Below are 15412 nucleotides of genomic sequence, written 5' to 3'. Positions count from 1 at the left end.
AGTAGAATGTGTAATTCACACTGCTGGACTTCGAGCAAGCATCTAGTTGCTTTAATAACTAGTTTTGTGAATATTCATTTATGCAATGGGTTGACTTTGTTCTAACATTACAGCATTAAGTAGATTATAGCATAAATAGCTACAAAATGGCTACTGAACGGTGGTTTATAATGAATATAAGTTTATGCATTCTCAGAATTCAGAAATTTGTCTTTTGATTTTTATGAAGATAAGGGATTTAAAATTTTACATGAGAATGAAAAAACTCATTCCATTAAAAGGATATATTATAGTTCCTTTTTTAGAGTAGTAAGGAAACTATAGCTTTGATCGTTCTTATTTTGACTTACTTGTAGTCAGTGGATAGAACTCAGATTCTGTTATTACTTTGTCAGAGAGACTGTCTGTGAGATGTGTTTAAATGAGACTCCATCCTCATTTAAATTAGTATATATTTCCCCATAGCCACATTGTTCCCTATCAAACTGCTTTGTTTCATTCATTACATTTATCAAGATTTGACTTTGCTTATGTTTGTTTACCCGTTCGTGGTCACTTCTGACCTGGAGGCCCGGACATCTCTATATATTGCTTATTATTATTATCTGTTCTCAACCACGCACTGCCATGGAGAGAATCTGACTCTTGGTGACTTCATAGGGTAGGGTAGGACTGCCCCTGTGGCTTTCCTAGACTGTAACTCTTTACAGAAGGTAGAAAGCCTCATCTTTCTCCCTTGGAGCAGCTGATGGTTTCAAACTGCTGGCCTAGCAGCCCCACCCATAACCCCTGCATCACCAGGGCTCTCAAAATATGTGTGGCTGATTGATCCAAGTCAGAAATTATGAGAGCTGGCTTTTAGCTCTGAAATTTCTACATTGAAATAGAAAGAATGAATTGGATAGGACTTTGATTGTAGACAGATTTTGGTCATCGTCTTAGGAGCCAAAGGCATTTGAATTTGCCAGTGTGGAGTGACCACTTGACTAAGGCAGCCTTTCAGGGAGACAGGAAGTAAAAGGTTGGGAGGGTTACTTGGGTGATCCGGGAGGTAGATTTTGAGCAAAGTGTGGCATATATGGATAAATACCTATATGAGACTGAGAACGTTTAGTTTTAAGAAAAAGGCTTTAGAACTCGTCACCATATAAACCCAGTCTTAGGTGGTGAGGTGATGCTTTGTGGATGGAGCTTGTGTGAGTGGAGAGAGGGTTTATGCATGCAAGGGATGCTGGAGGAGAGAGTTTGGAAAGGCCAAGGAATCAGAAGAATTGCTCGAGTGGTAGGGTTGTAAGCAGGATTTGTGCCCAAAGGAGGTTAAGCTGGAGACAGAGGGATGGTTTTTGCACTTTAGCTTTCATTTGTTTTGTTACTAAGTGAACATATGTATTTTGTAATCAGCAAAAATGGCAATATGCAATTAGCAAAAAAATTCTGTAAAATTAAAAAATAGAAGTAACCTACTTGTTGCGAAGCTATTTTTTTATTCGTGGGTACATTTAACTCAATTTTTATGTATTTTAAAACATTTTATAGTCAATTGTGTGAAGGTTTACAGAGCTCATTGCTTTTCCATTCAGTAATCCACACACATTTGTTTCATACTGTTAAGGTTGATTGCAACTCCACAGTGTAACATCACTTATCCTACTTCATCCCTGCGTTTCCTGTTTCCATTCTTCCTTCTGTGCTAGCCTGTTGAACTTTGTTCTTGAGTGAAAACTGCCCTTTGGATCTGAGATGGTCAATTATTCTAAGTGTGTGTATCTCCCTAGTGCCTTATAGCCCCTTCAATTAGTTGACTGAATTTTGAACCATGAGGATAAGTTCATTTCCTGCCCTGAAGAGCCATTGTCTCAGGGCTACCTCCATGTCTGTACTGATCATTTTTAGGATTTCAAGCTTTGTTCCACAACAGGAATCTTTTAAAATTCTACTGCACTGGTCTTTCCAGAGATAACCACTAATGATGGTTTATTTTTTAAAAAACCTTAAAATGTATATCAGGATATATTTCTTTTTCTTTTTAAAAAGATATATTTCTAATATCTATAGAATTACAGATTTTAATACTTTACTTAGTAATCCTCTTACTATGTATATATACACATTGTTTTGAATCTTTTATTATAGGTAATACGTACTGAACATCTTTATAGACACTTCTTTGGCTGTTTTCTTATTTAGAAATCCTGGATGTGTACTCACTGAGTCAAAGATTATGCACATTGGCAATGTTTTTACACATTGACAATTTGTCCTCCATATAGTTTCACTTTACTTTCCATGTGCATGTGTTGTGTGTGTGTGTGTGTGCGCGCGCGTGCGTGTGTGTTTCCCTACTCCTTAATGTTCATCTTTGCCAAACTAATGGTAAGAAAATGATACCACTTAAATGTTTTTGTTAGTGGGTGAAGTTATACATCTTTTCACATATTTATTTCTTCTCTTGAGAGTTGCTTCTTTGTGGCATTCTTTGCCTATTTTCCCACAGAAGGATGACTTCTATAGAGGCTTGTGTATGCTGTCTCGCTAGCAATAGGGATGTTTATGTATATGAAATGTTTATGAAAGAAGAAAAACTTGATGGAGGATGATTGTGAGTAAAGGGAAGACATGATGATGTGGAAGCAGGTTTGCAAGCTGCTTCTCATTAATTGGAAGACACCAGGCATATTTTGAGGGCTTTTTTAAAAAAACTTTTGTGCTATCTGCTGTGTCAGGCCTTCCCTAACCATTAGGCTATGTATTTCCATATTGTGGTCTTCCAGAATTAAGAAAATGTATACCCTTAATCTACAAATAATTGCATGTGGTTCTTTTCTTAGCTGAAGAATAAGTAGAAGGTAGTTTTTTTTTAAAAATCTAAATAAAGATGCACCTAAGTTTATACTCCCATTTTAGACTAGAGAGTTTACAGATGATTTTAATAAGCCTTTATCCTTCAAAAATAGGATCTTGTTGGAAGGTATTTTTATTTGCAAACAAGAACATGGAAGCTCTACGAATTGACCTCTGTGTTCTTTTCCATCTTTGGTATGGATGGAATGTGCGAAAGTGGATTAGCACAGAAGGATGTTTCCGACAAAGGTAAATTGGCCCAAGGAAGCAGCTTGTCCTGTGCCATGCTCCTCAAATAAGACGTTTCTTTTATGACGGAAAACAGGGTGTGTCCAGCAACTTCTCTACACATTGTTCTTTCCTTATCTGAATTATTGAACCATCCTGCCAGTTAGCTCTGTTGTCGATTTGATCAATGACTTACAAAAGCATATAAGCTAAAGTTGTTGGGTTCATGTTGTAATCCACAGTCTAGGAGCCGTTTTCTACTCCAAGTTGATCGGAAAGAAAGAGTGACCAGGCAAGAAAGAGTGACCAGGCAAGCCTCTCCAGGTTTACTTAGTTTATAGACTGAATTTTTAGATGTGGTTCTGCTCTTTTTAAAAAAGTTTAAAATCATTCATGTAAAAGAATACAGACTTAAGATAGGATAAATTTTTCAAGTGAATGCATTGTAAAATCAAATGTTACCTTTAAAAAAATGGTTGTTAAGGCAGTCCCAGCATTTTTATCTGACAAAAACAAATAAACACGATAATGCCAGCAAAGAGAAAAATGACATGTGAGGGGCTTCAAAAAGTGGAATTAAAATGGAATTTTTCTACAAAAAAAGAAGGGAAAAAAGGCAAAGCTCCGATTGAGGTTAATGAAGCTCACAGCCAGCCATTGTGGGCTTTGGCTTTCAAAAAGCAGATCATGCCAAACGAATCCAATTATTTTCTGAGTTGGGATTAATAGAGCAAGAGTTATCGTAGATACAAGGGGCTCTCAAAAGGTTCATAGGAAAATTCCTCTCCTTCCTCTCCATCCCTTTGCATTTTTCTCTCATGGCTCTAATCCAGGGGCGTCAAACTCAGTTACAACACAGGCCATTTGGTGCAACAGGCAAGATTCATGCGGGCCACATCACATTTACAAATTTTGTTAAACTTATGTTTTGAAGTGAGGGTTCAGGAACATGGATAGGATAATTAAAACACTGTAAACACTATATACTTGCTTTTAGTTAAACATTTATTTAATGTATTTATAAAACTAAAATGATTCTTTTTTACCCAAAACTTGCCAGTGCTTTCCTCCTACTAGTTTTCACTTCCCTCTTATGTTGTGACTGGAAAATATAACAAAGTAACTAATAAAAAGCACAAAATGTTGGACAGCTGACAAATGGGATGCACAATCGTAATGGCTTCCCTCTACAAATGTGAACCAACGCTGCTGCTGAGTAGCATTCATAACAGCACAGCCCAGAGTGCTCTTTTTAACCTTTTTGCTCTTGGGATCTGTTGACATGACGTGACACTGAGAGTGGCAGACATAGCGCTTCCAAACGTCGCCAAAACTGAGCCAGCGCATTTATGCATGTCCACAGGCCCCCAGGAAAGGCACTGGGCCACGTGTATGCTCATCTTCAGTAGTTAAAGGGTTAAGGAGGGAATTGTGTGTGTGGTGTTGCCTCTATCTCCCCTAAGCGCTATTTTCTTAATAACAATTTTTTCTCTTTTCATCTTATTTCAGAGCATCGCAAGTCAAAAAAAATTACCTTGGGGCTGCCAGTTTCACGCCCCCTGCTCTAATCTGACTGGCCCTTCTCCCCAAGCTGTAGTCCTGGTGCTGCCCTACTTTGCTGAATGTTTCTATTAGTTCTATCACATTTCTTGCTGAGTCTTTGGGATTTTCTATGTATAGGATCATATAATCTGCATATCGAATTTTACTTCTGCCTTTCATGTCCCTTTCTTGTCTTATACTCCAGCTAAAGATTTCAGCACAAAACTGAATAGGAGTGGTGATAACAGGTATCCATGTCTGATTCCCATTCATGAGGAACACTTTTGTTTTCTGCCCATTAAGACTAATGTTAGCCATTGATTTTGTGTACATGCCCTTGCTCATGTTGAGGAATTTCCCTTCTATCCCTATTTTGTTGCACTTTTGTCAGGAATGAATGTTAGAGTGAATGTTTGTTGAATGCCTTCTCAGTGTTGATTAATACCTTGTTATTTTCCTTTCCATTTATATGGTGGATTATTGAGGGATTTTTAATATTGAGCCATCCTTGTATATTTGGTATAAATTGCCTAGTCACGATTGGTCTTTTTTTTAATTGTTGCATTCTGTTTGCTAAGATTGTGTTAAGAATTTTGCTTCTCTGTTCATGAAGATATTGGTCTCTAGTTCTCTCTTTTAGTGAGGTCTTTGCCATGCTTTGATGTCAAGATTATGCTCATTGTAGATGGAACTGGAATCATGCCATCCTCTTCTGTACTCTGGAATTATTTGAATAGGATTGATATCAGCCTTCTCTGAGTGTGTGGTAGAATTCGCCAGTGACAGCATCTAGGCCCAGACTTTTGCAAATTGCCTGATTATGTTCTTTTGTTATGGATCTGTTCAAATTTTCTACTTCAGACTGTATTAGCTTATGTATGTAAAGTGTTGACAGAAATTTGCCCATGTCTTATAAGTTTTCAAATCAGTTGAAATACAATTCTTTAAAAAAAAAAAATCACTTTATTGGAAGCTCGTATAACTCATCCCAATCCATACATCCATCCACTGTGTCAAGCACATTTGTACATTTGTTGCCAATCATCATTCTCAAAACATTTGCTTTCTGCTTGACCTCTTGGTATCAGCTCTTCATTTTCCCCCCTTCCTCCCCACTCCCTCATGAACCCTTGATAATTGTTAAATTATTATTATTGTGTCATATCTTACCCACTGCCTTCACCCACTTTTCTGTTGTTCATCCCCCAGGGAGGAGGTTATATGTAGATCCTTGTAATCGGTTCTCCCTTTCCACCCCACGCTCCCTCCACCCTCCCAGTATTGCCACTCTCAGCACTGGAGAAATACAATTCTTTGTAGTTAATATTCTTTTTATTTGAGTTGATTCTTTTGTGATGTTGCCTTTTTCATTTCTTGTTTTATTTACATCTTCTCCCTTGTTAGGGGCTCTGGTGGCCTAGTGTTTACAAGTTATGTTGTGATCTGCAAGGTTAGCAGTTTGAAACCTCTTTGGGAGAAAGGGCTTCCTACTCCTGTACAGAGTTACAGTCTCTGAAACACCTGTCCTACAGGGTCACTATGAGTTGACATTGACTCAGTGGCAGTAAGCTTGGTTTTTGGTTTTATCCCTTGTTAGATTTGACGATTTGTTGGTTTTATTGAGAAGTTTTAATAAGATCTTTTATAATGCATTGCCCCTTGATATCTGTGAGGGATTGGTTCCAGGACCCCTTGAGACAATCTATATCAGGCCTGTTTAGTACCCTTATGTAATATGACATAGTATTTGCTTGTAACCTACATACGTCTTCCCATATACTTTAAATCGTCTCTAGATTTCTTACAATGACTAGTATAATGTAAATGATATATAAGCTAGGTTCTCTGTTAGCTGTTTGAGTGATTACTTTGACTATGACACATTTACTACCCACCTCAAATACATACTTTTTTTTCAAATATATATTTTTTCTGAATTTTAATATTTATTCAGTGTGATTCCTAATTGGGTTAAGATTTACAGAGTACATCATTACTTGTACTTGTAACAATTTGTATACATCTTGTTTCATCTCATTCATTGCAGTTCCTCCAATGTAGCATCACTTATACCACTTTCTCTCTGTTTCTAGGCTCCATTGTTCCTTCTCTCCTTACCCTTCTAAACTCTGTCTTTGGGTAAATGCTGCCCCTTTGATCTCAATTTCTTTATTATTCTAAGTTGTGTGTACAACATTGGTGTCATTGTTCCCCTTATTGATCTGCTTGTTGTATGGCTGAAAATTGAGCTGGGGGAAGTAGGGTGAATTCATTTCCAGACTTGAAGGGTGACGAGGAGCTATAGTATATTTTGAATTCTGGTGCTGACAAATAATTTTGAAAGTACCATTGACTGCCAAAAGAACAAACAAATTTTTTCTTGGAAAAAGAACAGACAGAATGCTTACAAGCATTCTGATGGTTAGATTTCGTCTCATGTTCTTTGGATATGTTGTTAAGAGAAACCAGTTTCTGGAAGAGGACATCCTACTTGGTGAAGTGGAGGGGCAGTGAGAAAAAGAAGGTCCTCAGCAAGATGGACTGACGCGGAGGCTGCAATAATGGGCTCAGATAACAATTGTGAGAATGGTGCAGGACTGTGTGGTGGGTCATTCTATTGTACATCAGGTCACTGTAGTCGAGTCGATGGGCCTAACACAATAAGTAGTATACGTAAAAACAAAAACACCAGGTTTTTAAAGTTACAGTGCTGTTACTATAATTTCACTCTTAATTGTGCTACCCACTTAAAGAGGTACGCTCTAGATGTCAAAGGTGATAGACCAGTGTGTCTTCTTTGCCTTAAGTAGATACTGGTTATATAAAAATAGTTCCTTGTTTTAACTACTAGTTGACTCAAGTTCATTTTACTAGGTTATAAAAGTTCTATATAGTAACATATAAATGTACTACTACACAGGGAAGAAAATGAGAAAGCTGGAGATGTAACTAAACTGGGAGCCTGAGGCCATATGTTCCTTTATGAGTGGGGCTCTTAGAGCTGATTCCTTCTGGTTCTTTGAACAAAATGCTGTGTCTTGTCAGGGGAGCCAGCCCCTAACACATCATCATAGGTCCGGTAGGCACAATTGTACAGTGATAATAAGTAAAAATTATAGTAGTCATAGAGAGCATGAGAGATAGAAGAGAGATTGAAATAATGGAGTCGGACACATTCCGTGGTAGCAACTTCACCTCAGCCTCACTTGGTGGTCTATGTGGAGAGAGAGAGAGATTTATTGGTAACCAAGGCTTATATATTCTCTGGGGATGTGCAAGCCCCCTAATTACAGGTGAAGGCATCCGTCACAGGAGAGGGTTGTGCTGTAGGTAATAGAGTAATGGGAGGGGGCGATCTAGGGGAACATACACTAAAGGAAGAGGAGGGATTAAGGGTACACATGTGACAAGATGAGCGACCCTAGATTCAGGATGGCAGCCTAGCCTTGGTTGCCTTAGAGCTGGAGACTTGATGCAGCCTAAGCTTGCAGGGGAAGCAACCCACTGTCCCTAACAGCAGGGAGTGAGCCCTGCCTATTGTGGGAGGGACAATGGTGTCTGCTTGCTCTGGATGGCTGGAGTCTCCAGGGAGATAACTTGACAATCATTTACCATTAGCTGCAAGCAGTGTCCTAAGTCTAACATATATTTGGGAGAAATCATTCTGTTTCCCCCAGTGTCTGATGAATTTACGGTAAATGTCTTTGTAGGTGACTTGCGGAAACAGGACGTCTTTATGTGGTGGGTTTATGGGCAGCGTCAAATCTGGACTGCTACTTTGAAAGGGCGGAGTTTAGATGTAAAGCTCCAAAACTACTCTGTAATGAGGTTTTTTCCATTAACAATAAAAGAACCAATAGCTAGGAAGTAAAATTGGGAAGCAATGTGGATTTTGTGCAACAGAAACTAAAAGCTTTGAGTGCTTGGGATTGTGCCATCTCATTGATGGTATTTTTCTGGCCATTAGACTGCCTGCCTTGCTCACAGAGATTGATATATTGTTATTTTTTTTAGCTAAAGCAGTCATTCATTTTAAATGGGCAAATATTTCAACCTCAATCTTTATAATTAAATTCTTCCAGAGCAAAAAAAAAAAAATTCTTCCAGAGCAAAATTTCTGTTTGTGTTGTTTTTATCAGAGGATAGTGGTCGAGTGATGGTCTGGACTTCCACAGGCTGTTTTTTGTGTTGGCCTTTTTAGCTTTAATGATCAGTTGCCCCCTGGCAAAGGAATTCATTTGAGTGTGGGGGAAGGCCAGCCCCCACAACTAATCACTGGTTCGATAGGCACAATTATAAGGTTAAGTTATATCAAGATATAGTAAAGTCATAGATAATTAGGAGAGATAGAAGAGAGATTGAAACAATGGAGTCAGACACATTTCACGGTAGCATGCTCACCTCCTAGATGGCCATGAGCTCAACAGCCAGGTCCCTGCAGGAGAGAGGAGGGTGAGGAGTGGAAGGATAGGGGATCAGAGGAGAGAGGGTTGGGAGAGAGGACTGTAGGGAGAGAGCACCAGGGAGAGAGGGACTGGGAACCAGGGGAGAAAGCTCTTTATTTCTAACCAAAGATTATATATCTTTGGAGGGCGTGCAAGCCCCCTAATTACTGGTAAAGACATACTTCACAGGAAAGGGTTGTACTATAGGTAATACAGTAATGGGAGGGGGATGATCTAGGGGTATACACATAATAGGAAGGGGAAGGATTGTGACAAGATGGGTGGATCCTAGATTCAGGATGGCAGCCTAACTTTGGATGTCACTGAGCAGGTTTTACCTGTTCTCTGGATCTCCATGGAAACAATCACTATCCTTCTCAGTAGGGTGTGAGCCCCACCTACAGTGGACCAGAGACCTTCAGGGAGAATATCTCTAAGTGTCTGACCTCTCACCATGTGCTGGCAAACAGCCTGGACTGTTTGGCATATTTTTGGGGGAGACAAATCTGGGGGAAAGTCTTATTATAATCCCACATTTGTGCAGTGCCTAGCTCAGGAGAAATTGTCTGAGTACCTTTTAGTAATTATCTCCAGTGCCTCTTGGGAATAAGCGTGATTGCTTTGTGAAAGGGTGACATGTGTTCAGTTCTTTTGGTGCCTCCAGAGAAAAAGCAAGCAAGATTGAGCAAGTTTGCCTTTTGTAATCTATCAGCTGCTGTGTTCGGTGTTACATGTTCTCGGTAGGTGCCTTAGAGCTGATTCTACCTGTAATGACCCTCTAACAGAAGGAAACCCACTTCCATGCCATTCTTAGGGTCAGAGCCATATTTGAACCACTGTCGCTGCCACTGTGTCAGTCCATGTCTCAGAGGGTTTCCACACGCACACGCACACGCACACACGCCAACTTATGTAGGTGTTGACAATGTATACAGTTTCTTTACATGCCATTCAGTGACCTCGCTTATATTCTGGTTTGTACAACCATTCTCACCCGCCTTCTCTGAGTTGGTCTACCCCAGGTAACAAAAGTACACAGTGTTCTAAGGCTCCTGTCCAGTCTTTTGAGTTGTTATTGGAACTTTGATCCCATATAGATTATTATTAACTTTTTAATTGGATGAAGATTTACAGAGGAGATCATCAGTTTTACAGTTAATCGTTTGTGGTATGATTGGGGGTGCCAGACCCCCTCCACTAATCAGGGATTCAGTAAGCACAGTTGTACAGTTGAGATATATAAATATTATATTAAAGTCATCAAGAGCTTGAGAGATAAAAGAGATGTTGCAATAATGGAGTCAGACACATTTCATGGTAGCATGCTCACCTCAGCCCCGCTTGATGGGTCCTACATGGAGAAGAGGGGCAAGGGAAGGAGGGCAAGGGAAAAGGGAACGGGGAGGAGATGGAACCGAGGAGAGTGGAGGAGGCAAGAGAGAAAGAGAGAGAGAGTGCACGCGAGAGAGGAGAGACTCTCTCGCTCACCCAGGCCTATATACCTTTGGGGGTGTGCAAGCCCACTAATTTCAGGTAAAGACATACGTCACAGGATCACAGGAAGAGGTTGCACTATATGTTATATAGCAGTGAGAGGCGGTGGTCTTGGAACATACACAAAATAGGAAGAGGAGGGATTGGGGGTATACATGTGACAAAATGGACGGATCTTAGATTTAGGATGGCAGCTTAACTTTGACCTGTTCTCTGGATCTCCATAGGAACCATTATCAGTAGGGTGTGAACTTCACCTAGATCGCAACCAAATCTATGACTACAGGCCTCCATTGTCCTTAACAGCAGGAGTGGGGCCCACTGCAGTCTGGCAACTGATCACCCTCAGGGAGGATGCCTGTGAGCATCTGACCTTCCCCCCCACAATCATTCATACACTTGTTTCACATCACTGATTGCAATCCCTTCCATGTATCATCTCTCCCCCACATCTTCCCAGCTTTTCTGCTTCCATTCATCCTCCTTTCTTAACCATTCCAAACTTTGTCCCTGGATAAATATTGCCCCTTTGATCTCAAATTGTTGATTATTCTAAGTTGTGTGTACCTCACTAGTATTATTGCTCCCTATATAGACTTGCCTGTTATGTGAGCTGAATATCGAGCTTTGGGGGTGAGTTCAGTCAGTGTTAGATCTAACAGGTGGTTAAGAGCTGCAGTCTAGGGTGTTTCACCCTTTCATCAAACCAGGTATGATCAAAGTTCGCCTCTTGATTGCTGACCCTCTGCTGGAGACTTGTTCTTGGCCATCTTTGTTGCTGTCATTTTAGACATGTTATTGAGAGACCAGTCTAAAGTGAGACAAATTCTCCTCATCCTTGCTGTACTTCTTCCAAGACACATTTATCCATCCTTGTGGCATTGCAGGGTATATTCAATATTCTTCTTCAACACCATAATTCAAATGGATCAAATCTTCTTTGATCTTCTGTTTTCATTGTCTACCTTTGGCATGCATAAGAGGCGATTGAATTCAGGCACACTTTAGTCCTGCTTGTAATATCTTTGTTCTTTAACACTTTAAAAGAAGTCTCTTTCAGCAGGGTTGCCCGATTTATTGACTTGCTTTCATGGGTGCTGAGTAACATGAAATTCTTAGCAAAGTCAGTACTTTGTCCATTTGTTATGATGTTGTTTATTTGGTCCACTTTTGAGGATTTTTGTTTTATGATGAGGTGCAGTCCATAATTAAGGGTGTAGTCTTTGATTTTTTCATCAATAAGTTTTTCAAGCCCTCTTTACTTTTAGCAAGCAAGGTTGTATCATTTGTATATCTCAGGTTGTTAATGAGTCTTCCTTCATCCTGCTGTAACATGCCTTTTCATGTAGCATACACAGCTGATATTATTTTTTCAGCACATAGATTTAATTAGTAAAGTGAAAGGATACCACACTACTGTATGCCTTTTCTTATTTGAAACTATTTAACCCGTATACTTCAAAGATGTCTGCTTTTTCAACAGTGCAGGTGTGGTGTACTCTAAAAAAGTAAAAGATTAATTTCGGTGCTCTTAACTCCATCACTCTCAAAAATTCATATTGCTAGAAATTGTTGGCTAGGAATGTCAATAATCCAGAACACATTTATAATTAAAAATTTTTATAACTTGACTTTTTAAAGTGATATTAAGTTCTTAGAGGTTAGCTCTGTGCTAAAACAGTCACAATAACAATGTTTATACAGCTCTATCAAGGCTCTCTTGAGAAAGATGTATTCAGCATCATACCAGGTATGGAATTAGTTTTCTGCGCCATATTGGAATCTTCATCTCCTTGAGACTTGGCTGTCTGTTCTACTTTATCTGTTCAGTCAGTTAGTATCCTTTTCGCAATTTCATAAAATACAAGGGTAAGTGAAAAAAGTATTGCTACTGGTATTCTTCTAGATCAGAGAAGCACAGATTTTTTTCCAACAAAACATGTAAGTTGATGGTTGTACGCAAGTTCTTTCAGTAATACATTTGTCTCATTAGGTGTCTTCCAAAATAAAGTAGAGGTTAAGTTAAAACAGTGGCTTTGGGGTGGGTGGTGGAAGATAAGAAATGTGAGGGGATTTGGGGAACAAACAATGAATGTGGGAATGGTGAGGAAGCACTAGAACTGTTGTGATAGATAACCAGGAAATTTGTGCTGAGGAATGTTTTTCCATCATCAAAGTACACGTGCTTTTTAAAAAAAATTTTTTTTAAGGATATCAAAGACTGTCTTAGAAGAATTTTTGGGAAACCTTACCCTCTACTTGCCTGTCAAACTTATTTCCCAAATTCAGAGAACATTTAAAAATTTTGATCTCAAAAAAAAAAAAATTTGATCTCTCGAGGATGCCAAAGTACTGTCTTAATGCATTGTAAATTAAAGAATGCAGAATTATTTGGGCAAGTGCTAGAGAGCAGGAAACATCAATATCAGAAGAATATAGACCTAGATGAGGATATGTCGAGAAACAACAACTTCATTCTTTTCCCCCAGAATGCTTATATCTGTGTACTCCCAAGAGAATTTTATTTTAGAAGTTAGTCATTTACAACTTCACATTTTAATATTGTTGTTTAATAACTTTTCTGTGATTTTATAGCAACACTTTGACTTATGCTCTTATATATAAATCCGTTTTTGTGAGGACATTTATCAGAAACATGCATTAACATTTAGAAGCTATTTTTTTTAGCAATTTATTAGGGGCTCATACAACTCTTATCACAGTCCATACATATACATACATCAATTGTTTAAAGCACATCTGTACATTCTTTGCCCTAATCATTTTTTTTCTCCTCTTTTCTTTTTTTATACTTTATTAGGGACTCATACAACTCTTATCACAATCCATACATATACCATATACATACATCAGTTGTATAAAGCACATCCATACATTCCCTGCCCCAATCATTCTCAAAGCATTAGCTCTCCACTTAAGCCCTTTGCATCAGGTCCTCTTTTTTTTTCCCCTCCCTCCCTTTTCCCCCCTCCCTCATGTGCCCTTGGTAATTTATACATCGTTATTTTGTCATATCTTGCCCTATCCGGAGTCTCCCCTCCCCCTCTTCTCTGCTGTCCCTCTCCCAGGGAAGAGGTCACATGTGGATCCTTGTAATCAGTTCCCCGTTTCCAACCCACTCACCCTCCACTCTCCCAGCATCGCCCCTCACACCCTTGGTCCTGAAGGTATCATCCACCCTGGATTCCCTGTTTCTCCAGCCCTCATATGTACCAGTGTACAACCTCTGCCCTATCCAGCCCTGCAAGGTAGAATTCGGATCCTGGTAGTTGGGCATTTAGAAGCTATTACACCACATGTATAGAGGGTGAAAATGCCTATTTTCTCCCTGTGTTTATTTAAAAAATAAATTTCATCCTAGAATGATTTCATAGTTTTTCTGGCACACTGTAGTTGCTCCTTATTATATTATTTACAAAGGTATTCCTAAATTTGTACTCTTTTGACATATGAAGTTACTTGGCAGTCTGACAGTAGTATTAAAAGTATAATGTTAATAATAGTTTGCCAGAGTCATGAAGCAGGGAACCAATAGAGAGGTCTGAGGGGCCAGCCCCAATTCCAACTACGGTAGCCAGTCCCCCTCCCCGCAGAAGAGTCACTTCAGAGGACAGCATTGAAGCTACAGCTTAGGGAAAGGGATATGTCTGATCAGAGCACACAGGAGCAAATGACGGAGGAAGAGAGAGTGGAGCACATCCTGGCCCACCAGCCCTGAGGACGCTATACCAGTTCAGGGCAGCAATGCACAGAGACGACCATAGAGCCAGCCCCACTATAGGACATGACATCCCTCACTGACCCATAGCCCTGCAGGGGACACAATGTGGGAATTGTGCCCCATCTAGCCCCACCACACTGAGGCTAAACACTAGGGTGTGCAACTGAACAGCAAGGAGAACAGAGTAACGAAGCCCCAAGGGAATACCAATATTAGACTTTGGAGCTAGGGCGTGGCACCCCATCAGACTCCATAGGAAAACACTCCTAAAGGTCAACAAACAGATCTTGAACTATTTACAGGATTTTCTTTCTTTTGTTGGTGTTGGTTTTTTGTTGTTTTGTTTTCTTTTGTTACTTTGTTTTGCTCTGTCTTGGTTCTGTGCATATTATTATCTCTGCAGGTCTATCTAGTTAAGATAGGCTGGATAAAAAATCTGGAGGAAAAAAACAAAGGATGGACGGTTGGGTGGTGAGGTAGGACAGAGAAGGGGAGGCGGGGGGGAAAGGAAGTGGGTGATGAAAACCCAGGGACAAGGGAACAAGTGATACAAAATTGATGGTGAAGAGGGTATAGGAGGCCTGGTAGGGCTTGATCAAGGGCAATGTAACAGAGAGGAATTACTGAAACCCAAATGAAGGCTGAGCATGATAGTGGGATAAGAGGAAAGTCAAAGGAACTAGGGGGCAAAGGGCATCTATAGAGGTATAACTACAGGTATGTTCATCTGTAAAATATATGATGTTACGAAAATATATCTAGGTGCATATATTTATAGGTTTAGTATTAAGGTAGCAGATGGACATTGGGCCTCTACTCTAGTACTCCCTCAATGTAAGAACACTTTCCATCATGCTCACCTTCCTGACACATTCGCTGAAGATAAAGTGGGTGCATAAGCAAATGTGGTGAAGAAAGCTCTTGGTGCCTAGCTATCAAAAGATACAGCATCTAGGGGTCTTAAAGGCTTGAAGCTAAATAGACAGCTAGCTGAGAAGCAACAGAGCCCACATGGAAGAAGCATACCAGCCTGTGTGATCACGAGGTGTCAAAGGGATCAGGTATTAGGCATCAAAGAACAAAAAAATCATATCATTGTGAATGAGGGGGAATGTGGAGT

At 39.7% G+C, this 15412-nt stretch overlaps 1 protein-coding gene across 7 annotated transcripts in view; it reads left to right on the top strand.

Annotated features, from left to right (window-relative positions):
• The window catches only part of CSNK1G1 (casein kinase 1 gamma 1), a 193603-nt gene that overhangs the window by 85485 nt on the left and 92706 nt on the right, over positions 1–15412 (top strand). The window lies entirely within an intron of this gene.

This window comes from Tenrec ecaudatus, chromosome 14 (genome assembly GCF_050624435.1).
Source record: "Tenrec ecaudatus isolate mTenEca1 chromosome 14, mTenEca1.hap1, whole genome shotgun sequence".
In the NCBI taxonomy this organism is placed as follows: domain Eukaryota; kingdom Metazoa; phylum Chordata; class Mammalia; order Afrosoricida; family Tenrecidae; genus Tenrec; species Tenrec ecaudatus.
This window is presented reverse-complemented; position numbering and strand designations above follow the sequence as displayed.